The sequence below is a fragment of the Grampus griseus genome, assembly GCF_964374135.1.
Source record: "Grampus griseus genome assembly, chromosome: 16".
Classification (NCBI taxonomy): Eukaryota; Metazoa; Chordata; class Mammalia; order Artiodactyla; family Delphinidae; genus Grampus; species Grampus griseus.
The window spans coordinates 48,217,182-48,239,260 of record NC_139010.1 but is presented as its reverse complement, the minus strand read 5'-3'; the positions used below and the strand labels follow the sequence as shown (position 1 = coordinate 48,239,260).

General features: G+C 42.2%; 1 protein-coding gene across 5 annotated transcripts in view; it reads left to right on the top strand.

The window, feature by feature from the left end:
- The window catches only part of SGMS1 (sphingomyelin synthase 1), a 291,005-nt gene that overhangs the window by 85,425 nt on the left and 183,501 nt on the right, over positions 1-22,079 (top strand). The window lies entirely within an intron of this gene.

Here is a 22,079-nt window from a genome sequence, read left to right as displayed (position 1 = left end):
AGGCACAGGCTAAATATTTTATGATTAACTTACTGAGTCTTTCCAAGAGCCTCATGAAGCAGGTATTATCCCACTTTACAAATAGTAAGCCTTGTCCCTGTAGTTAAGAGATTGGATTTTGAATCAGGCAAGACTGTGTGAAGCCCACAGCACAAGCAGAGCTGAGCTTCTGTCTCAGGTCTCCCTGAGCGACCTTTAGCCTATAGCAAAGCACCCAGTAAACAGTTGTGTTACCTGTTATTATTGCAACTTCTCTGAGGCAGAATCATAACGCCAATACTACTTGAATACAAATATGAGAGCCCCAAACATTGGTAATTATCATAGCAAGCATGTCATGGGTATACAAACTACATATTCCTTCGTTAAAAATTCTGCCTTTAGGAACGTCTTCACATTGAAGCTAAACTTTTCATACTTCAGGTTAAAACTATTTTCTCTATGCTGTCTTTAGTGGGAATGGAAAAATGCTGTCCATGGCTCTCAGCAGGGTAGTGCTTAAAATGATGTTAAATGGTGGAGTCTTCCTTGTTTTCTCTTTCCTAGGTTAGACTTGCCCTGTGGGCTTCATACTTTTCATCCCTGTGGGTTTCATCTACTTTTGGTCCTTTTCTGTTTTGTTTTGTTCTCAGTTTTCTCTAGAAGTGTGGAGCCCAGCATTGGTCACTCTGACTCTGGCTGATATTAATTATGACCTGAAGTTGTACATCCTCCTTCACAGTCAGGGTCTGCATGTGAAGACGCCTCCCCTGTGTGAGGCGATGCACGGTACTGAAACACTCATACTGTCTGCTTTACACTGTGCCATTTGGGGGGCAGCTGGTCATGGGAGTCCTGTTCATGCCTCCTTCGTTAGGTCCCCAACTCCACAACCTGGGGCCAGGAATGAACATACTGGACCAGTGACATGCAGGGCCCAGATGGTCTACAACAGGATTTTGCCCGTTCCCCAGTCCTCACTTACTCGTGTGCTAGCTAACATGGAGCATCGATCCTACTGGTTGTGCAGTATACGAGCTTCTTGAGAATAGAATTGATTTAATTACACAAATATTCCAGATTCTTCCCTGTGAGAAGTCCTTTTAATCTTTGACCTAATACATTTTTTTGTTTGTTTCTTTTCTTTTTTTTTTTTGGCTGCACCCCAGAGCATGCAGGATCTTAGTTGCCTGACCAGGGATCAAATCCTTGCTCCTGCAGTGGAAGCGCAGGGTCTTAACCGCTGGACCGCCAGGGAATTCCAATTTTTGTTTGTTTCTAGTAAGAACATCCTTTTCCATTTCCCCCACTACTTTTAAATACTTTTTGCTTGAGCCATGTGTATATTCCTGGATTCTTGAAATTGCTGGTCCCCTGTCTTGATGAAATATTTTGTTCTTTTATGAGCGTCACAGTTGATGTTAGTTTATGAGTGACTTTACGGCATCCTCTTCTAAAGAATTCTGATGAGTTTCTCACATCTTACTCTTACCCTTTTAATGCTGTCACAGGGTCATCATCTGTTGCCATTCTGGGCCTTTCCCTGGAAACACCAGTTATACTGTCAGTTTTTCAGTTAAATATGTTAAGTACTGTTTATAGAAAGCCTTTAAGCTCTTTGGCCCCACCCCTCACTGGCTGTGTGGCATGCGGGAGGCTGTTGACCCTCTCTGTCCCCTTGCTCATCTGCAGGGTAGACTGTTAACAGCTCCTACCTACAGAGGTGGTGTGAGCACTCAATGAGATAGTGCGTGCTAAGTGCCCCTAGTGCTTAGCACATGTAAGCGCTCAGTAAACATTGTTATCATTGTAAAGGTTAGCACAGGTGCAGTGAGGATACTAAGGTCGAGGCACTAACCCAGCTTTGAATGGTGATCGTGACATATTTCCCAGAGGTTATCAAGCCTCAGTGATTTAGTCAAGAGGAGAAAGGGAGGAAGGGGTCTTTCATGAAGGGGAAACGGCTCTTGGGTTTTCATTCACAGGACATAGCATGTTGTGGGGGGTGACGGGGAAAGCTGAGCAGGGAGCAGATCGCAGAGGTCTTTCTTTGGGAAGCCCAGGGGCTCTGACTCTATTCCTGAGAAAGGGGAACCACTTGATGAGAGTGCTGGACACATGCTGACTTGAGGAAACAGAGCTCAGCGGGGTCCACACGGAGAAGCTGAGACCTGAGAAGACTGATGTAAGAGTCCCCCGAGGATGGGGAGTGCCTGCACGGTGAGGCAGGCAAATGGACAGATAAACACTGCGTTTACATCAGACGCTCGCCTTTAAGTTCTAGGGGGCCTGGAGTAAAACCGAAGAGAGATGTAACTTCCATGCACCGATTCCTTTAGAGAAAATGAATTAGATGGGCTGCAGTGTGCATGTCCAATATGGAGAAAGTCTGCTCAAGAAGTAGAAAGGGGTCGTCCCCCATTCTGCCTGGTGCGCCGTGTGGAAAGCTGCATGTGTGCACGCGCCCGTGGCTCAGATCCACTGGCTTGTGCTGGGAAAGGCCTAATCTCCATTTTCCTGTGATGGCAAACTCCTCTTTTCTCACAGCATGTGAGAAGAAAATACTGTTCTTGTTTGCCAGTTTCCTTTTGATTAACTTTGTATCTGGGGTTGCAGGTTTTCTTTTGGACTACTTTTTCTCTGATTATTTTCTCACCAGTGGTTAGAAGTGGAAATGGAAATATGCCAGAAAATGATTTATATGAAAAGGAGTCTTCTCCTCACCCCTAAGTACATGCACATAAACAAGAAAAATAAAGAATAGCAACTAACTTTGGATTCTTTGGCTAGACTATAGTGTTTTATTTTGCCATTTGGAGGAAGAGTTATGGAAATAAAGGGAAATATATGTCAGAGTGATAGCCAGCTGGCTATCTGAAGTGAGTATCAGCTTTCCGGAAGGAACAGAGACACTTTCTTGTCATTTTATTTAGAATTGCCTGACTGCTAGAGAGCGTTTTTCTTGCCACAGTGCTGCAATAAAAGTAAACACATAACGTTTCTAAGAAACAGATTGTTAGTTTCTTTGAAATGTTTAAATAAAGAGCATTTGTTACATGCTCCAAGTATTTGATTCTTAACTCTTCCCAATAGAGCAGCTCTGTGTCCCACAAGCATCACTTAGTGTTGAAGGCACCAAGAGAAATAGAGAGGTAACTGGTACTGGACTTGGCCCTCCTTCAGTAAACTAGAAAACTGGACAGTACACGAGCCAGTTACTGTCAGTCACGGGAAAACAGGCAGCCAGGACGTTGATCCTTGAGAGAAGAGAGTCACATGAGGTGAGACCCACATTTGCCCTAGTTTTCTGCTGGAGCGTATTCCCTGTTCCCTGCATTCCCTTCCTGGGGTACCAAGGAGGGGGAGCCTGTTACAGCACGGTGGGTTTCCAGAGTTCAGGGCTGCTGAAGAGGCTGGAATTTGTATGGCAGGCTACTGGGGAGGAGGGAACTATGAGAGGGGAACCCAGAAGCTGAGATGTGTAGCCATACAGGGTGAGACCTAGCAGAGAGCAGCTGTTCCCAGGCAGGGAAGAGAATGGCCATAGCAAGGTTCATGCAGTATGGAGGGAAATGGAGAGTTCTGGGCTAGCCAGGGTGGAGAGACCTTGCTGAGCACCTTCACCATTCCAAGACACCGGAAAGACCATGCCTTATGATTAAGGGTCATGCATTAGGACCAAGGACGTATCTCAAATAGACCTATCTTAACCAATTATAAAACCAAGCCTGACGGAATTGAGAGGATCTGCCAGTAATTTAGTTGCCATCAGAACCAAACTGAACACCTCCCAGTTGTCAACCTTATAACAGAAAAACATGCAAAGAAGCAGGAAAATGTGACTCATTCAAAATGAAAAGTAATCAGTGGAACTAGACAATGCCTTTCAAACAGGGTTATCCTAGATCTTGGTCTGTATAACACCATTCTCCACTGAAAGGACCCAGGGCGTTTAGAGAAATGTCTGCATCTAGGGCAGAGACAGAGTAAGTACAAGATGAGCCTAGAACTTTTTTTTTAATGTCAGAAAGTAAGGAAATAAAAGTAGAAAAATAAAAAAAAATGATGGGGGCATGTCACAAAGGTAAAGGAGCCAGTTTAAAGGGTCGCCCACTGGCTAAATCTGAGACAGTTTGAGCACCAAAATTATTAAGTACAGTGATAAATTATAAATTGTTGAAAAAGTAGGACTTCATATATCCTTACTGATCATAAATTGACAAATAGATGAACAAATAGTGTAGACTGCTGAGTCCTGGATGGTAATGTGGAGGGAATGCTGGAGTTGGAACCATGAGCATGTTGTAGCCATGGTAGTAAAGTTCAGATCAGGCAAGGGTCACCAGTGGATGCTAAATCTAGGGGGACATTTTGATGGGGGACATTTTGATGGTCTTGAAGTGTCTCCCCACAGATTACTTATTAGATGTAAGGGAAAAAATAATAATTTTTCTTGGGAGAAATTGGACAGCACCTTGGCTGGGTGATCAAAATTTATATCGCCAGGGAGGGGCACATAGACTTCACATGCCTTCAGCTATGACACCAGGAGAAGAAAACTCTGTAGTTTTCTGCCTGATAATGCATAGGCTGAATTGAATCATGAGGAAATGTCAGACAAGTCAAAATGGTAATGTTTTATTAATATAAAAAAAGGGGAGGACTATATTCTTCTAAAGTGTCAGTGTCAGTGTCATAAAAGATAAAAAAGTGCTGTGTGTCGCAGATTAATGGCAGCTAAATATAATACCTTACCCTGGACTGGATCCTGAATTGGAGGAAAAAGAAATGCTATAAAATGCATTATTGGGTTAATTGAATATGGCGGTCAATTAAAGTATTGTATCGATATTACATTTACTAAGATCAATAACAACATTATGGTTTTGTAAGAATATCCCTATTCTTAGGAAATAAATTCTGAAGTTTTTAGAGCCATGATGTATGAAACTTATCTCCACGTGGCTCAGAAACAGAAAAATGTTAAGTGAGGAACTTCCCTGGCGGTCCAGTGGTTAAGACTCCGACCTTCCACGGCAGGGGGCACGAGTTCGATCCCTGGTCAGGGACCTAGGATAATGCATGGCGCACGGCCAAAAAAAAAGCTTATAAAACAAATGTTGAGTGAATGTGTGTGTCTGTAGAGAGAGAGTGAATGATTAAGTATGTACGTTAAATGTTATTAGCAAGTGAACATGGATAAAGAGTACATGGCAGTCTTTGTACTATTATTATTCTACAACTTTTCTCTAAACTTGAAATTGTTTCCAAAAAAGAGAGAGAGAGAGAGAAATAAAGCCCAGCAACTATAAGTATGACTTAAAGAGAAAAGGAGGGTATGTGGAAAAGATACATGTGTTTCTTAACTAACTTGGTATGGATTTTCTACCCTCTGTGTTGTCTCTGGTAAATAAACGTTTAATCCTATGGCAGTGTCTTTGTCATTCAGGAGGCAAAGCCGTTTCTATATCTGTTGCTTAAGACACTATATCTAGTGGAAGAAGAAATAATAATACTGCTTTTCAAATTGAAACCATTATATCATTTGGTGCCGTGGAAGAGTTTGGAATAAGGAGTCATAGAAGTGGTTCGAATTCCTCCTCTGATGCTTGCTGGCTGAATGATCACTGGAAAGTTCCCTAACCTTTGGGAAATTTGGCTGCTGCATTTTAAGATAATACTTGCCTAGTCTCAATATCTTACAGCTCAAATGAGAAAATGCATGTGAAATCTCTTTGTAAATAATGATGAATTCTTCTACAAACATTAAATTACTATTAATAGTTTCAGTTAAAGAAGAAAATTGGCTTAGACCAAGGTAGAGACTTTCCTTAATTCAGTTGGCTTTTTTTCCTTTTAAATGTCAAGATTGATTATACAAGAGAGTTTCTTTCCGCTTGGACCCTCGGTTCCTTCTGGTTGCCTCCTTTCTAATTTCCTGCCTTTATTATTCTAGGCAAAGCTGCAGTGACCGAAGGAGTTGTGGATTTTCTGAATTTCAAGAACAGTGAAGTAGGAGATAGCAGAGCGTGTATAAAAGAACACATAAGTCAAACTCAGTGTTTCATCCATTCTCAAACATCTTATGGATCTGAAGTTCCTCAGGATCTCTCCTGCTTTGTTCTGAGATTGTGTGTGAGGCTCTGAAGGATGGAGGGATCTTTGAGGTCTTCAGCTTGCCCAAGGTCAAAATCAGCCAAGGAAAGGCCAATGTGGTTTGGGGAAGGAAGGAGAAAGGATTGAAGAGGCCAGCTTCCTCATTGGAAGAGGAAGGCAACACAGGCCAGGGTGGGAGAAATGCGTAAAACAAAGGGCACAGGAAACAGTCTGCCTGAGTCACTGGAAATGACAGAAAAGGGCCCTGCCAGATCTGAAGTTACGTAAACCAGGGAGGAAGGCTCCAGGGAGGCCTGGGGGAGTCATTTCCTTTACTCTGGAATTGCTTTTGATTGAGACTCCTTATCTGGGAAGATTACAGTTATTAGGTCTTCCCCTTCTCTGGAGTTGAAGAGTCTAGGCCAGTGCTTGTCAGAGAATCAATCTGAGATGAGATGAAGAGCTTGTCATAGAACATAAACCTGGAAACTTTTTCACTGAGAAAGTCTTGCTACCAAAAGTAAAATTCAGCTGAATTAAACAGTGTTCTTAGTGTTGATAGTTGATTTCCATTCTGGAACATAATTACTATGCCCATGTATATATCCAAACAATATATTGCCTAGTTTTACTTGTTTTTAGGCTTGATAAGAATATATTGCATGTAATACTCTGCAGCTTTCATTTTTTTTCACTCAGTTGAATTAAGATTCACTTGTTACATTAATGGTACTAAATTAATTTTTATTGTTAAATAAAATTCTATTCTGAAAATCTATCGTAGTTTATCTGTTGCTCCATTTCCTTCCAACATGTGGTATTTTGTTGCCGTTCTAGTGAGTATAAAATAGTATATCATGTGGTCTTAATTTACATTTTCCTAATTAATGGTGAAATTGAGCATCTTTTTTTTTTTAAGTGTCCTTTGGAGAACAGAGTTTATGACTTTAATGTAGAGAAACTTCTCAGTCTTTTCTTGCATGGCTAGTGCAGTTTTGTTTGTTTCTGTTTTTTTTTTTTTGGTTTTGGTTTTTGAAATGTAGTCTAACAGTCTCTCTTTTAACTATGTTGCAGTTTCATTGCTAACCTTCATCCTCTTTGATTGAAGTTTTTGTTGATTTGTGTTCTCATTCAGTATTTTTTCTCTGTTCATTTGGAAATTATGCATTTTCTTTCTATTCTTCTAATGATTACCCTGAAAGTACACTGTGTACACTTAATAGTTTTAAAGTTAATCAGTAGTTAAGGTCCTCTTATCCCCTTCCAGAATAATACAAAACTCATAGGACACCTAATGAAGACTGTGTTCTTCTGTACTTATGTGTTCTTTTCAGTCAGTTCTGTTATATGTTTCACCATACAAATTAGACAATTGTTATTAGAGATAGTATTTGTTTCACTTTATCTCTGTGTTTACTATATCTTGCTTCTCTTCCCTTCTTCTGTCCTTTGCCTTTTCTCTGGTGAGATTTGCCTTCTTTAGAATTTTCTTTCCTTAAAATATTTTGGTGGTAACTTCTCTCAGTTTTGATTTATGTTAGAATGTCTTTATTTCACTCTCAGAGTTCTTACCTGACAGTTATTTTTCTCCCAGCATTGTGAGTGTATAATATACCATTCCACTGTCTTACGGCTTTCAGTTTTGCTGTTAAATCTGTTAATCTTTCATTTGCCATTCTTTAGTAGATGATTTGACTTACTTATTTGTTGTTGGATTACTGCAGTTTCACTACAACATGTTTATGTACAGCTTCCTGTTTATATTTGTTGTGATTTATGTATCTGTGAGTTCACATCATTCATAAGCTCTGAAAATTTCTCAGCTATTAATGCTTTGAATACTGTCTCTCTTACATTTTCTCTATTGTCTCCTTCTGGTTTTGATTAAATAGATGTTAGGACTTCTCTTTATTCTTCATGTCTTTTAATTCATATTGGATATCTTCTTCCTTGTCTTTCTCTGCTTCATTTGGGTAATTTCTTAAGATTTAGCTTTCAGTCCAGTAATTCTCTCTTCAGCTGTGTTGAATCTTTTATTTAACCCATCCACTGAGTTTTTAATTTCAGTGATTATATTTCTTCATTTCTAAAGGTTCTTCTGCTGCTGCAAACCTGTGTGAATATTTTTTTGATGATGTCTTTTTGCTTACTCATTTTCTTTTTACTCCATCTTTCATCTCTTTAAACAGCACCAAACTGAGCTATTTCATATTCTGTATTTGATAATGCCAGTATCTGAAATCTTTGGTGATCTAAATCTGTTTCTGTGGCTTGTTTCCTAGTGTGCATGGTGAATTTTAATTATGTATTTGTTTGATAATTATATCTTATTTGATATAAATTTTTTTGGCTTTTTTGATAATTATGTCTTGGAATCTTGAGATCTTACTTCTTGAAATTTGGAGCCAGGAGGATGCTACAGGACCAGGACCACTCTTGTTCCCTTTGGAATTCCTGGTTTCAGGTTGGGCTTTCCCCACCTGGCTGAAAGCTAAAGGTCTAGATGCCCTGTTCATTTCATTGCTGGTATTTGTAGTTGTCTCCAGGGTGACTGCTGCTCTCTTCTTTGCTTAGGTTTCAGTGCACTATTCTTAACCTCTTGGGATTTGTTTCTCTACCTGGAGCTACCCAATGTGTTAGAAAGTTTTTTTTTTTTTTTTTTTTTTTGCGGTACGTGGGCCTCTCATTGCTGTGGCCTCTCCCGCTGTGGAGCACAGGCTCCGGACGCGCATGCTCAGCGGCCATTGCCCACGGGCCTAGCCATTCCGCGGCATGTGGGATCCTCCCAGACCGGGGCACGAACCGGCATCCCCTGCATCAGCAGGCGGACTCTCAACCACTGCGCCACCAGGGAAGCCCTATCAGTTTTCTTAAATCCTTTAAACTTTACATGGTAAATTACTTTATTTCACCAAGGGACTGGAAAATAATGAAATACTGATCTCTTTGAAAGCCAGGTAAACCACATCTGTATTCATATCACATACTCTATCCTTCCACTTTTGCCTGGGTTCTTTTTCTAGTTGATCCATTGAATATTTACTTCTTGGAAGTTGGAAGAAGACAGTATTCACTACTTTTAGAATAACTCATAAGAACAGAGTTCTAGTCTATTTTCTGTTAAAGTGTCATTTTTCTTTCTGTTCGGTATCTTAGATAATGTGGATCTCTGCCTGCAGATGGAGAGTAGAGAAAATAGATGTTTGCTGTTGTGAATAAGGGGCATCATCTCTGTAAACTCCATGACCTTACATTCTATATCCCCTTAATGGACATAGAAAGCAGCTTGAAGTTTTTGGTCTATAAAATGTTAACTTGCCTTGTGCTTTGGCACATGAAAAAAAAATTATTTCAAAATAGATGTCAACTGAGAATGCTGATTTGATAGTTTTTTAGTCATTCTGCAGCAGAAACATCACCTGTAGGCAATCATACCTTTTCAGAGGCTACACAGATTTGACAGGGGTGTGTGGATTAGGATTTTGTGACAACAGTGACATGTTAGGAATGTTTCTAATCTGCAAAATCTTTGTAGGTTACAGGTTGTATTTTTGTAATACTAGTGTAATCCTAGAAAAAGCAGGCAGTGAAAACATTCCCAGGGAATGCTGAGCTCTGTGACTAGAGATTCTTTGAGGGACTGCCTTCTGTGGGACCCATACTTTCACTTGGAAGATATAAATACCAGATAATTCTGTGGCTTTTCCTCCCTTGGATAACAAATTCTAATGAGTGGTTACTTACTCTGTGTCCTCATATGCTTGGGTTATTGGCTGGCAGTTCAGGTACTACTGCTGGTTTGGCTTAGTTAGCTGAGCAGTCTAGAAACTTCAGCTGGAGAGCTGGGAAAGAGATGAAGTAGAACTGGAGAAGTTTACCAGGTGAGGCCAGTGGTTCCTGAGGAGGCCCTGCCTGGCCTTCTAGGCTGGAGAGCCATCATTCACAGGTGCACACTGCATGGGTCTGATTACCACCACCCCCAGTTCTGTGGCCTGGGCCAGGCAGTTCATTTGGTAGAGCAAGAACTGGTCCTTTGAGCCTCCCAGTTTCCCTCTTTTAACTGTAAATATGTATATTCCCTTGAAGGTTGTGATTTGGGTCATTAGCTTGATTTGAACACAGTTCACCTGAGTGCAGTTTCTTTCCTGCTGCAAAATTGTGGCTCTGGTTGTATCTAAAGGGTGCAGAGGGACAGCCCAAGAACGTGGTCTTTCAGGTGTCCTTTTCAGTTAGGCCGTCAAAACTGGGGCTTGGCAGACGTTGTCGAGACGAGTGACCATAAATCTGAGTTTGGTCACCAGGCCCCGTCACGTGATCCAGAGCTGTGTTTTGTTTCACACGCTCCCTGGGTCTCATGAGCTATGGTCCTGATCGTGCTCCTCTAGATGAAGAACAGTTACCTCTCTCAGGCTTGGCACTGGAATACTTGGCCATTTGTAACATTTTCCTCCTTTCTCACGTGACATCATAAATTTGTGTATTTCTAAAGAAGGTTTTGAAAAGTAAGATTGTTTTAAAAACCTTCTCCTCCAACCTGCCTTCCCTGTTGCTCACCAAGTTCACATCTGAATGCTTGTTGTCACGCCCTTTGTCTGATGCCTGCAAACATGCTCACAAAATTAATTTTTATTTGCCGTTGTCTCAGTCCGGGTGTTTGGGGTGGGAAGCACGGCATAGAGGGAGCCGTACGAGGTTCATCAGTAGCCGGAACACCTGGCTTCAAGTTGAATGTCTGCTTACAGGCTGTTCGGCTTTGGTTAATCACTGAGCTTTTCTGTGTTTTAGTTTTCCCACCTAATCTATTCATATGCTGGAGCAATTGGTTCTCAAATGTTTTGGTGTAAGGACCCTTTATACTCTTAAAAATGACTGAGGGACCCAAAGAGCTTTGCTTGTATGAGTTGTAGCTAGCATTCTGTGGCAGGCAGAGAAATAGCCCCCAAAGATGTCTATATTCCTAATCCCCAGAACAGATGCATATGTTACTTTACATGGCAAAAGAGACTGTATGTGTCATCATTAAGGATCTCGAGGTGAGGAGATTATCCTAGATTATCCAAGTGGACTCAAGTGTAATCAAATGAGTCCTTTTGAGGGAGGCAGTGATCTCCGAGAGACAGCAGTGAGAGGTGGCTTGAAGCGAGGTCTTAGTTCCCGGCCCAGGAATTGAACCTGGGTAGCCTGGATGAAAAGCAGAATCCTAGCTGCTGGTCCACCAGGGGCTAGAGGCTAGAAGCAAAATTCTCCTGGCCCTTTCCCCCATTGAAAAATGCATTTCTCAAGGAGGCAAAAACTGTAAAAACAGGTAAAAAGTTTATTATTAGACATAGCACAACAACAAGTGAGACAGCACGCAGAGAAACAAGTTTGTTTAGTTAAGACAGAAGCAAGGCAGAGATGCACACCCGGAGAGAGAGGGTGTGGGCGTCCTTCCTAATGAGAGGTAGTGCAGTGAAGAGGCGGTTAAGTCACTTATATAGGTCAGTTCTTCCGGGTCTTTGTTTACCTTTGGCCAATTATCTGGTTTCTTTTTCCACCTGACCCGCCCTAGCCTCCCCAACATGCGTGCACAACTTTTTTCCAAGATGGATTCCAGCCCAGAGGCTTGTGGGGGGCCTTGGCATCACATATTATGGGGTGGTGCCCCCTCCTTTTTGACCCCCAAAGAGCCTTTCTGAGCAGGTACGGTGTCTCCTTGGCCCCAAGGATGGGAAATATGTGACCTGTTGATCCTTTACGCAAACAAGGGTTAGCCCCTCTCTGTCCCTGCCATGACTGTTACCTTAAAGCAGGGGTCCCCAGCCCCACCCCCCCCGCCGGGCCGCACAGCAGGAGGTGAGCCACGGGGCGAGCGATGCTTCATCTGCTGCTCCGCCTTCCTCCCCATCGTGGCCTCCAGCAGCTGGAAAAGGCAAGGGACACATTCTCTCCCCTGCTTCAGGAGGAACTCAGCCCTGCTAACGTCTTCATTTTAGCCCTGGAAGGCCCCTTTTTAGACTTCTGACCTCCAGAACTATAATTTGTGTCATTTTAAGCTACCTATTTGTCGTGATTTGTTATAGCAGCAATAGGAAACTAATGCAAATATTTTGTTAGAAATTAAAAGTGAGAAATTTTAAAAATATTAATTTATTTTAAAATAATAAACGATCACAGGTTAGCATAAATTACTTTTTTGGGGGGAAAATAACTATTTTCCAACTATTAGTGAGAAGACTACCACTGCTATACATTTTTATAAATCTCTTTTAATGTCTGGCTTCATAGAAAGTACCTGGATTCTCGAATTAGCTTCTGCATTCAGTCTGTTGTGGCATAATGTGTCATGTACCCTCTGAAAAACTCCCCCGATACTCACAGAGAAAGAACATTAAAAAGGCAAATATCATCTTAATATTATTATAAAAAATAGTTTTGGCCTCATGGATTACCTAAAAGATAGGCCTCTTGGGAGGACCCCACTTGGAGAACTTCTGGGCTAGAACATAGCCACATGGCCACACCTAGCTGCAAAAGAGTCTGTGAATTGCTTCTTATTCTAGGGGCCAGTTTTAAAAAGTGAGGGTTCTGTTATTAAGGAAGAAAGGAAGAATGGATATTAAGAGACATTTTGCAATTTCAGATTCTTTTTTTTATATATTTTTAAATTTTATTTTATTTTTTGAGTGTGTTGGGTCTTTGTTGCTGCGCGCAGGCTTTCTCTAGTTGCAGCGAGTGGGGGCTACTCTTCGTTGCGGTGCATGGGCGTCTCATTGCAGTGGCTTCTCTTGCACAGCACAGGCTCTAGGCGCGCGGGCTTCAGTAGTTGTGGCATGTGGGCTCAGTAGTCGTGGCTCGCCGGCTCTAGAGCACAGGCTCAGTAGTTGTGGTGCACGGGCTTAGTTGCTCCGCGGCATGTGGGATCTTCCTGGACCAGGGCTCGAACCCGTGTCCCCTGCATTGGCAGGCGGATTCTTAACCTCTGCGCCACCAGGGAAGCCCTCAAATTCTTATTATATCAAAGTTTGGTACCCATGGTGGGTAGACAATTGCCAAAATGTTGGTTTCCCTTCTCCTTGTCCTCACATTAGCTGGGAAAAATGGGCATTTCACTTAGACTGCATCCTTTAGAAATACCTATGAAAGGGACTTCCCTGGCGGTGCAGTGGTTAAGAATCCACCTGCCAATGCAGGGGACATGGGTTCGTGCCCTGATCCGGGAAGGTCCCACATGCCACGGAGCAACTAAGCCCGTGCGCCACAACTACTGAGCCTGTGTTCTAGAGCCCACGAGCCACAACTGCTGAGCCCGCGTGCCACAACTACTGAAGCCTGAGTGCCTAGAGCCTGTGCTCTGCAATGAGAAGCCACCGCAATGAGAAGCCCCCGGATTGCAACAAAGAGTAGCCCCCGCTCGCGGCAACTAGAGAAAGCCCACGCAGCAACGAAGACCCAACGCAGCCAAAAATAAATTAATTAATTAAAAAAAAAAAGAAAGAAATACCTACGATGGAACACAATGGCATATAGGTGGAGTCATAACTGCATTTTTAGCATTTGTAGGTTAATTATATGAAATATCTTTTGTTTGGTGCTCACAGGCAGCTTTTTGATGTCATGTTTGGGTCTTTTGAACTTAACAATGTGCTTCCTTTCCTTGGGTAGGAGTACAGTTGGAAGTGAAATGCGATTTCAGCCCAGCTTTGATTCATAGTTGTTCTTTATGGGTTTGAAAGTACAAGGGGAGTGACATTTCCTCTTGGTCATTTTGTAAACAGTTCCCACTTCTCCCTGGCAGCATCCTGTTGCTGAAGAATAACCCAGTTCCAATTTACGATGTGAAAGAGCAGTTAGGAATATTTATGCTAAAGAGCTTATAGTTTAAAAAAATGTATATAAATACAGTAAAACTGTTGGGGCTTAAGTGGCATGATTTGGAGCTTAATATAAAGCTTAATACTGATCTCATTAATTGATGGTATGCGTTTAATGCATTTTTAGTGCCATCCTCATCTTTAAATCAATTATTGTAATAGCTTTTGGGTGAATGAGGACTTAGGAGATATTTTAACATCCCACATACGGTTATTTCAACCTCTGAGGTGGGAGAAGCCTTTGTGTCTTTCACACCGTTGATTGTCTGTTTCCTGACTGAACTGATTGAGAAGGGAGTTTTGGGTTTGGGATGGGAGTGGGTTGGAGAAGAAGCAGAGAAGGTAAATTAGAGGCTCAAGCACTTGGGGAAAACGTGTGCCTGGTTGGAGGCCACGCTGGGGTGAGTACTGTGGACAAGAAGAATGACGCCTGCCATTTTATTAAACAAAGGATGTTGTGGCCATAAAGCCATTGGCCACTGCAGCTGCCCAGACCTCGTACCCTGAGGGGAACTCAGGATGGAAAAACACAGGCTGCCAGCCATCAAGCCACCAGCCGTCAGGGTGCAGTTACCCCCATGGTGCACCCTGAAGGGAATTCAGGATGCAGAAGAATAGGAACTGGCCCTAGATAGTTAAGATGCATATCAAAGGAATGATTTCAATAAGCCCAGACTCTTGCATCTTCCCCATATGTAAATTAACCTGAGATGTCTGTTTTTTGTGATTAGTGTAATCTTTTGATGTTCAACTAGAATTTTTTTTTTTTTTTTTTTTTTTTTCAGTAAAATTTCCTGTATCTTCTGGCTCCTCCCTTACCTCTTTGAACGAGTTCCTCAGAGCTATCTGCGAGGCTGCCATCCCGGGCTATAGTCCTCAGTAAGGTTTCCGGATAAAACATAATTCTCAGCTTTTAGGCTGTGCATTTTTTTTCAGTTGATAGTACTCTGGGGGCCAGAGAGCGTCATTGCAGTGTCTGGTGACCTTTCTGAACTGGAGCTGAGAAGGGCTGTTTTCCTCACTTTGCTCTCTTCCCCAGAGGCCCCTGAAAACCACCCAGTGGTTGCCAGTTTCTGTAGTACCTTGTGGTATATACAGTGTTACCAGGAATTGGGTTGAAACCCTGGTTAACACAGAGAGTGCAAACAATTTTTTGTAACCTGAACTTGCGGGACCGAGACCTGCCAGTACTAAGCATCCTGCATCTGGGGAGCTCAAAGTTTTTAGCAACTAGCATCGTAATGGTAGCACTTATTACCCATATATGAGCATAATAGAAAAATTGTGAGCAAAACTGATAAGAAGGGTATCCCTATTAGTTTTTGAATATATTTCACATCATCACCTGGTGACTCTCCGAGCTGGCTGCCCCTGAGAAGCGTGGCTGCCCGTGGTGCCCTCCCCTCTTTAGGGGGTTTACGCTCATGTCCACTCCACGTATCACCCTGGTCTGCCTTGGGGTGGCAGAGGTCAAGGTGCTAGTTAAGAGAAAGTCTTGGTTAAAAGCCATGTGGTCATTTATTGCAGCAGCTAGTGATTTTGCAAACATGGGCTAGAGTAGTTTTCTGATACTTTAAAATAAGCCCAAAACAACTGTTTTAAGATTGCAAAACAGTGAGTGTTTTGATTTGTCAGTTCCTGCATTTACTAATCACTGAATGTACAATTTCTCTGTGTAAGAGGCTCCACTAGTGCAGGGCCAAGAGCAGTGCTTTATTGTATTTTCTCATCAGCTCTTTAGTGGGCCTGGAGACTTCCTGGCCTCTTGGCTGGCTCAGGAGGCATTTCAGGATTGTAGCCAGCACTCCCAGGCCTTCAGACACAGGTCATTGCCTTTTGCACAGACGGCCCCAGGGTGTTTTGGAAGCCATGTGTGACTTTAAGGAAAAGATTAGAGTCTCTCTGGAAAGAGGCAGAAGCATGTACTACGAACTAGCTGCTTTGGGGAATTTTTTATTCTCTTGCTCTCAGTTCTTCCTGATTTCCCGGCTGAGTCCCACAGCAGCTTTTGCACATGCCTACTTCCTTTTTGAATTCCTGGCCTCCCCCCCGAGCCCAGCTCATGGCACATGCCCTCGGAAGCAAGTCTCGGAGAAAGAGCCTGCCCTCTCCCTTCTTCCTCTCCACCAGTCTAGCTGCCGTTTTCCCGGCAAGTGTCATGCTGGGCTGGTCCTGAGCTTCATCGTGTGTGGGCACATCTTATCTCTTACTCCCTCACACATCTCCTTTTGTCCTGCCCTTCCCTCTGTCCAGTGCCCAAGCATCCTGCTGTTACATTTAGAACCTTGTGGTACAATTCTTGAAATGCACCAACTGTCTCATGCCTCCATGGGTGTCTTTCATGTTGAGACCCATCCAATCCCTCAAGGGCCCGCTTCACACATTGTAATCTGATAGTCGTGCCTTGAATATTCACAAAGCATTTGTTGACCACCTACTGTGTGCATGGGAGCTGGGGTGCAGATGCCAGGAGACACAGAGATGGGTCGGACTGTTTGTGCTATTGGTAGAGAAGGGGAGAGAAACGTGGGAACAAACAGAGATTACTCCTAATAAAAACATGAACCAGCTATAGTGAGGACCCAAGGGGAGAGGAAGCAACTGTGCCCTGGAAGATGTGGAAGTGGGCCCCCGGGACAGGAGGAGAGGGTCATACCAGTCATCAGCCAGAAGCCAGTGGGGGTTTCCTATGTCCCCCTTTGCTGATGGCATTTCACTGTGACTAGTGTAGAGCAGAGGGACACCTCTATAACTAAAAGATCTCTAATGGTGGATTTGGTTCACTGTGGCAGGTGGTTGGAAAGAAACATTGAGGGCTGTAGATATCCCTAAAGTAACACATGGGCAGGTGCCAATTCTCTATATCTTTGGGGCCAGGCTTTGACCTAAGAAGATAAGCAGTCCCTGGTATGGTTTCTCAGCGCTGGAGGGCTTCCTTATATTCTTCTGCTCTAAGAATTTGTTGGTTACATACTCACTGCTCAACAGCTCAGATACTTAGATGCCCTATTTCTGTGGAAAGGCCTCAAATACTAAGTCTCAGGATGAGGCTAAGTCACAAGGTCCTCCCAGTCCAAACCAGATCGTGTTTTAGTTTCAGTGGACCTTTGACTTTTTATTCATGGATGGTACTTATCTCAGTTTGTAATTGTGTGTGTGTGTAAATACCTCTCTGCTCAAGTTATTTTAAAGACAAGAACTATTGCTTTCTCTTCAACCTTTTATCCATACTGCCTGCACTGGGCTTGGTCTATAATAAGGAAAGAATGAACAGGACAGACACCCATCCAGAGAAGTGAACTTCTCTGTCAACACACAGAGACTTTGCACAGCACAGTCTGAGAATAGATAACTGACTTTTTTTTTTCATTTTTTTAAGTTGAGGTATGGTTGATGTATAATATTATGTAAGTTTCAGGTGTACAACATAGTGATTCACAAATTTTAAAGATTATGCTCCATTTGTAGTTATTATAAAATATTGGCTATATTCCCTGTGTTGTACAATATACTTGTAGCCCATTTTATACCTAAGAGTTTGTACCTCTTAATCCCCTACCTCATATCTTGCCCCTGCCCCCTTCCCTCTCCCCACTGGTAACCACTAGTATGTTCTCTATATCTGTGAGTCTGTTTCTTTTTTCTTTTTCTTTCTTTTTAATTTTGGATAACAGACTTTTAATTTGGTCAAGGAAAAAGGGCAGAAGAAAGTCATCATTTACCAAAGTCCCTTCCAGCAGATGGTGTTTGCAAAACCGAAAAGGTCTTTTCAAAATAGAATGTGCTTTGATGGAACAGATCTATATCCGGGTTGTAGTAGTGTTTATATGAATCTATACATGTGATAAAATTTTATAGAACTGTATGCAAAAAAAGGGGACAGGAACTGTACATGTAAAAACTAATGAAATCTGAACAAGGTCTGTAGTTTAGTTAACAGTATTGTACCAATGTCAAGTTCTTGCTTTTGATACTTATATTGTGGTTATGTAAGATAAGAGGGGAATACATGGGAGCTTTCCACTGTTTTTGCAACTTCTGTGTGAGTCTAAAATTATTTCAGGAATTCCCTGGTGGTCCAGTGGTTAGGACTCCGCACTTTCCCTGTCAAGGGCGCGGGTTCAATCCCTATTTGGGGAACTAACCGTAGATGTGTGGCGTGGCCAAAAAAAATTTTTTTTTTTCAGAATCAAAGGTTAAAAGAAAAACACAATGAGATACCACTACATACCTATAGCTAAAAAAAAAAAAAAAGGCAAATGAAACAAAAGTAGATATTACCAAATGCTGACAAAGATACAGAACAACTTGAACTCTCTTGCATTGCTGGTGGGAATGTAAAATGGTACAGCCACTTTGGAAAACATGTAGTTTTTTACAAAGTTAAATATATACTTACCATACAAAATAGCACTTTCATTCCTAGGTATTTACCCAGGAGGAGTGACCTCTGTTCACACAGAAACCTGTAGGCTAATATTTGCAACAGCTTTATTTTTTAAATATTTATTTATTTTGGCTGTGCCTTACTGCTTGCGAGATCTTAATTCCCCTACTAGGGATTGAACCCGGGCCCTCCGCAGTGAAAGTGCAGAGTCCTAACCACTGGACAGCCAGGGAATACCCAGCAGCAGCTTTATTTCTAACTGCCCATAACTGAAAAACACTCACATGTCCTTCAACAAGTGAGTGGATAAACAAACTGGACATCAATGGACTATTACTCAGTACTAACAAAGAACAAACACAACTATCTGGAAGAATCTCAAATGCATTATGTTATGTGAAAGAAACCAAAAAGGTACATTCTGTATGACTCAAAAGGGTACTTACTGTATGATTCCATTCGTATGACATTCTGGAAAAGACAAAAGTATAGGGTTAGAAAACAGATCAGTGGTTGCCAGGGGCTGGGAATGGGGGAGAAGATTGACTTACAAAGGGCATAGGGAACTTTTTGGAATGTATGAAATAGTCTGTATCTCAATTGTGGTGATGATTACATGACTATATGTTTTGGTAAAAACTCATAGAACTGTTACCTAAAAATGACAAGTTATTGCATGTAAATTATACCCCAGTAAATCTGACTTTAAGATGAAAACACAACCACCAACAAAAATGAATAATTAATGATGTTCGTTGGCTTAAATACCCATGAAGAATTCAGTGTCTGTCACTTGTCCACGATTTGTAAGGATTTGTGAAGTCATTGGTTATATAAGATGTCTCGTTCAAACACAGGAGCGTAACCTCTTCAGTACTTTGGCCTCTAATTGAGCAATGGAAATAACTGTCACCGTAGAGATGGATGCTCTAATCTTTTTAAACAGAATGCTGCTGGGATATTAAAACAAAAGCTTCTGGTTCTTGCTTTAGCGGATGCAGTCTTTAGTATGTGAATATTTAATCAGATGTCACTCTGTCTCCTCTCCTGGCTTCTTTGCCATTAAAACAGTCATTAATGGAGTAGACTTCTGTTTTGGATTGTTTTAAATCTCAGCCATAACAACTGTGCTGTGATTTTTTTTTTTTTTTTTTTCCCTAGAATGGATGAGAAAATATCCTATTGGGGAAACCCAGTGTTTTGATTTGATGGGAGGAAGGAAGGCTAACTTCAGCACTACAGCCAGTATAGTTTAAATATAACTCACAAATGTCTACAGCAGGAACTAGAAGATTCAGACTGTAAATTCAATGCCCTGGAGCTCTGAAGCAGTATCTCTTGATAACCACCATCCTTTGTAAATCGAAGTCAAAATTTGAGTTTTAAAAAAATTTATTTATTTATTTATTTTTGGCCGCGTTGGGTCTTCGTTGCTGCATGCGGGCTTTCTCTAGTTGTGGCGAGCAGGGGCTATTCTTTGCTGGGGTGTGCGGGCTTCTCACTGCGGTGGCTTCTCTTGTTGCGGAGCACAGGCTCTAGGCGCGTGGGCTTCAGTAGTTGTGGCACGCAGGCTCTAGGGTGCAGGCTCAGTAGTTGTGGCTCATGGGCTCAGTTGCTCCGCGGCATGGGATCTTCCCAGGCCAGGGCTCGAACCTGTGTCCCCTGCATTGGCAGGCGGATTCTTAACCACTGCACCACCAGGGAAGTCTCCTCAAAATTTGATTTCGAAGGAGGATTTAACTATGATCTGTTAACTGTGATTTGTGAGGTTGAAGGATATAACTTCTACCTTTATGGAATAGATAGCTGGATAATGCATGTGAGGTTACAACAGTCTTTTCCCAGCAGAAGTCTCCTTGTTAATTTAAAACCAGGGTTTACTAGATTGGCTTGGATTTAATGTGATCCAGTAGTCTTTTTCAGCTGAGCAAACACTTAATCATTAACCACGTTATGCGTGTTATGAGGGGTTGGGTTTACACAGGCAAATAAGCCTCAAGCCCTGTTTTTAAAGAGCTCACCATCCAGCAGGGTTGACAGAGCTCTGTGCAGCCCCCTTAAGGTCAGCTGTAGGGGAGACCCCTAAGGAGGAGGCCCTGACCTGGGATGCATCACTTGAGTCGGGCCTTGGTGTGTAAGGAGGCTTTTGTTTGGTCCTGAAAGAGAGCGCCCAATTTTTCAGGCAGGAGGAGACAAGTGCTGTATGAAAGCTTTTGTGATCAGGGAATCATTACATTGAAATGGGGCAAAGAATTTCTTCCCTTCCTCCCCAACTAAATAAGTGTTAAAGTAAAAGCAATATATTTGTATATATATAATGTATACAGTAAATATTCAGATTATCAGGAAAGATATAAAATTATAAGTAATTTACCCCCTCTATTAGTTTCTATTGCTGGTATAATTAATTACTACAACGTCAATGTTATGAAACGACACAAATTTATTATCTTAATGCTTCTGCAAGTCAGAAGCCCAGCATGGGTCTCACTGGGTTAAAATCAACATGTCCGAGGCTTTTGCCCTTTCCTGGCTTCAAGAGGCTGCCAGTGTTCTTTGGCCCATGGCCTCTTCCTCCATCTTCTCTCCGACCATTTTTTTGTAGTCAAATCCAGGAAAGGGTCTCTGATTTTAAGGACCCATGTGATTAGACTGGGGCCACCTGGATAATCCAGGCTACTCTTCCCATGTCAATCTCCTTAATTTATCACATCTGCAAAGCCCCTTTTGCTGTGTAAGGTAACATAGTCACAGGTTCTGGGGGGGTTAGGATGTGGACGGGGGGCCGTTATTTTGCCTACCACATCCTCCCACCCTTATTCCTTTTGTCCTTCCCACTGGTAAATTATTTGGATACCAAAGCTAGCATATATGTAATATATATTTATTTATATATGTTTATTTAAGTTTTTAATCCCATGTTTGATCATACTATGTAAAGCTATACTTTAAAGCACTTTCCTTTTATTAGCATTCACTGAGCTACCTGTTTTATTGTAAGTGCTGTAATTGGATTCTAGTTAGTAGCTGTTACTTTTTTTTGAAGGTCACAAATAATGATGGAGTGACCATCATTGGACATACATCTTGACATTCTTTTCCACACATGTCCTTAAGGAAAATAAACTGAACTGCTGGAATTAGAGTAGTTGTGGGTTGTTAGTTTTGAAAGAAGATTTTGAGAAATTAATAAAAGGGAAAAGGAATGCATAATGCTGAAGAAAGTAAGCTCTTTAAAAGCCTTAAAGAAGGAAGCGAGCATTTGTTTATGGTTTATTATGTGCCAGTCACTGTGCCAGAGGGTGACTTCCTTTTTTTCACGTGATATTCCACTGTGGTACCGAGAGAGCGGTTGTTAACCCCAATCTGCCGCTGAGGGAAGTGAGCGGTAGAAGCTCGTGTAACTTGCCCCAGGTTGCAGCTCTAGGGTTCACATCACCCTTCCTCCTTCAGGGACAGTGGGGACCTCTTAAAGTTATATCCCCTACATCTCAGTCCTCAAGTGTGGGCAGCATACCCAGATGGTGACCCTCTTGATACCCTTAGATTGTTTAGCTCTTTGAATATTTGAGGTGCCCTCATAGGCATTATTTTCACTTAACAGAAGGTCTCACAGAACGAGTGGCTTTTAACGAGTTTTAAATGGAGCACTGCTAGCGCACAGCACCCTCGGGGGCGTCACGCGTTGTGGCCGGTGGCTCTGGCTGGGCAGCTGGGTCTGCAGCGAGTGGGTGAGTCCACCTTCAGCCAGCCCTCCGTGAGTC